Source organism: Zea mays, chromosome 4 (assembly GCF_902167145.1).
Source record: "Zea mays cultivar B73 chromosome 4, Zm-B73-REFERENCE-NAM-5.0, whole genome shotgun sequence".
Taxonomy (NCBI): domain Eukaryota; kingdom Viridiplantae; phylum Streptophyta; class Magnoliopsida; order Poales; family Poaceae; genus Zea; species Zea mays.
The window spans coordinates 44,115,943-44,119,145 of record NC_050099.1 but is presented as its reverse complement, the minus strand read 5'-3'; positions in this window follow the sequence as shown (position 1 = coordinate 44,119,145).

Here is a 3,203-nt window from a genome sequence, read left to right as displayed (position 1 = left end):
GAACGGGAAAACAGCGTATCATAGATAATCACATCATGTTCATTGATTAGAGTTGAGCAATAGCATCAGACTAAGTAGTAATAATCCGACCCAAATAGGTAAACAAGGACATGGATAACAAAAGCTAGTCAATCCTTAGGTATAAATGTGTAAAGCGGGAGGTGAATTAAAGAATGAATAGGACATAGATAGGTCAAAGGACACTTGCCTCCACCAAACGACTGCTGCTCAGGGGCTTCTCCTGCGAATTCCTCGGGCTCTTCGACCGGATCGTTCTCTATGCGAGCGCAAACATACATACATACATCCACATATTTAATACAAAAGAACAGTACACCATACAAGATAACAAATAAAGCGAATATGCATCAAGTATGACATTCGATAACGCATTTGTTGTGGTCAGAAAGAAACGGGAAAGGTCTCGCAGGGGGTTAAATCTTATGCACTAATGACACAATTACAATTGGTTTTTAACAAAATAATTCTGTTATACATATTTATATATACTGATGGAAACCTAATCACTTTTAGTTGATCAACATTGCACAGGGTAAACAATTAACTACGTGCATCAATAGCATAACGGAATTTTAAATTAAACTTCCTATTTCCCATAGCATGAACAGTGATTAGCCTACTTAAAATACAGTAATTATGATCACAGAAAGTAAATAAAATAAAATAAAAAAAATAAAAAAAACAGAGGGGGGGGCGGTTGAACCGGCCCTAGGGCGGTTGAACCGGCCCTAGGCGGGGCGCGGGCGCGGGCGGCGCAGGGGGGGCGGCCGAGCAGGGGGCGGGGCGGCCGAGCCGCTGGGCGCAGGGGCGGCCGAACCGGGGGGCGGGGGGCGGCGCAGGGGGCGGCCGAACCGGGGGGCGGGGCGGCCGAACCGGCGGGGCAGGGGGGCGGCGCAGGGGGCGGCCGAGCCGGGGGGGCGGGGCGGCCGAACCGGCGGGCAGGGAGGCGGCCGAACCGGCCATGGGGAAAGGGGGGAGGGGATGGGGGAGGGAGGAGAGGGGGAGGGGGAAGCTCACCGGCGACGGGGACGGGGCGGCCGAGCGGGGCGGCCGAACGGCGACGGGGAGGGGCGGCGGCCTAGGCAGGGGCGGCGGCTAGGGCAGGGGGCGGGTAGGGGGCGGCGGCTTGGGTGGGGAGGGAGAAAATGAGGGGGGGAGAGGGAGAGGGTTAGGGGATAAGGGAAAGAGGGGGGGGGGGGGCGGCTGGGCCTACTAGGCCCAAGAGGGGGGCGCCAGGGGGCGGCTGGGCCGGCCGGGGTCGGCCCACGGCGCGGGAGAGAGAAAAAAGAAAGGAGAGAGAAAGAGAGAGAGAAAAGAGAAAGAAAAGAGAAAGAAAACACTTTCGAAATCCGATCTTTCTACATGAATGCATTTGCACTTTCAAAGCAATCAAAAGAAATGCAAGGTTCGGCATGGTGCATCAAACAACATAAAGTATTTAGGGTTTTTATACATACGGGAATTCCAAACCGAATCCCGCTAGAACTTTGGAAAAGGTCAAGGTTTAGCGAGGGAAAAAGAAAAAGAAAAGGTAACGCCCGAATTTTGGCGAGTAAAGAAAAGAAAAAAAATTCAACTGCAAAATTCGGGGCGTTACAAACCTATCCCCCTTAAAAGAATCTCGCCCTCGAGATTCAGGGCTGGCTAGCAAAGAGCTCCGGGTACTTGGCCATCAGATCATCTTCACGCTCCCAGGTTGCTTCTTCCTCAGAGTGGTGACTCCATCTGACTTTGCACATTCTGACGGTCTTCCTTCGGGTGACTCTGTCTGCAATCTCAAGGATCTGAGCTGGCTTCTCAACGTAGGTCAAGTCCTCCTGGACTTCCAGACCTTCCACTGGCAACTGCTCTTCTGGCATACGCAAGCACTTCTTCAACTGAGACACATGAAAGACATCATGCACAGCAGACAAATTCTCTGGCAAACTGAGCTGATAAGCCACTTCTCCTCGTCTTGCAAGAACCTGATACGGACCAATGTAGCGGGGTGCCAGCTTGCCTTTCACTCCGAATCTTCTGACTCCTCTGATCGGTGACACTTTCAGATAAACAAAGTCTCCGACTTCGAAACTCAGCTCTCTTCTTCTTGTGTCTGCATAGCTTCGTTGCCTTGATTGCGCTATCTTCAGATTCTCTCGGACCATCTTGACGTTCTCTTCGGCTTCAAGCAGAATGTCTGGCCCAAACACTTGCTTCTCTCCAGGCTGATCCCATTGCAACGGAGTTCTACAACTCCTTCCATAGAGCGCCTGAAACGGTGACATCTTCAAACTGGCCTGGTAACTGTTGTTATAGGAAAACTCCGCATAAGGCAATCGCTTGTCCCATCCGGACTGATCTTGCAACGCACATGCTCTCAACATATCTTCAAGAATTTGATTGGTTCTTTCAGTCTGACCATCTGTCTGCGGGTGATAAGCTGAACTGAAATTCAGATGCGTGCCCAAGGCTTCATGCAACTGCTGCCAGAAATGAGAGGTGAACTGCGTTCCTCTGTCTGACACTATCTTCTTTGGCACACCATGAAGACAAACGATCCGAGACATATACAATTCTGCCAATACTGCACTGTTGTAGTTGGTCTTGACAGGTATGAAGTGGGCTGACTTGGTCAAGCGGTCCACTACTACCCAAATGGAATCGTAGCCGGCTCGAGTGCGAGGCAATCCGACTATGAAATCCATACCAATTTCATCCCATTTCCACTGAGGGATCTGCAACGGTTGCAACAATCCAGCTGGTCTCTGGTGTTCTGCCTTAATTCTTCGACAACTATCGCACATAGCCACATGCTCTGCGATTTCTCTTTTCATTCCGTACCACCAGAATTTCTTCTTCAGATCCTGATACATCTTCTCACTGCCAGGGTGAATCGAATAGGCTGTCTCATGGGCTTCCTTGAGAATCAACTCCCGAATAGACTGGACATTGGGAACACACAAGCGGTCTTTGAACCATACCACACCTTCTGCATCTTCTCGAAAATCTTTGCCTTTGCCTTCTAGAATCAATCGCCGAATCTCACTGATCTTCTCATCATTCTTCTGCGCGTCTTTGATTTCGCGCTCCAAGGTAGGTTCCAATTCAACTGTGACTCCTCGCGAATTGTTCAGAAATCCGAGACTCAACCTGTCAAACTCCTTGGCCAACTCATAAGGCATCGGACGAGCGACCATCAGATT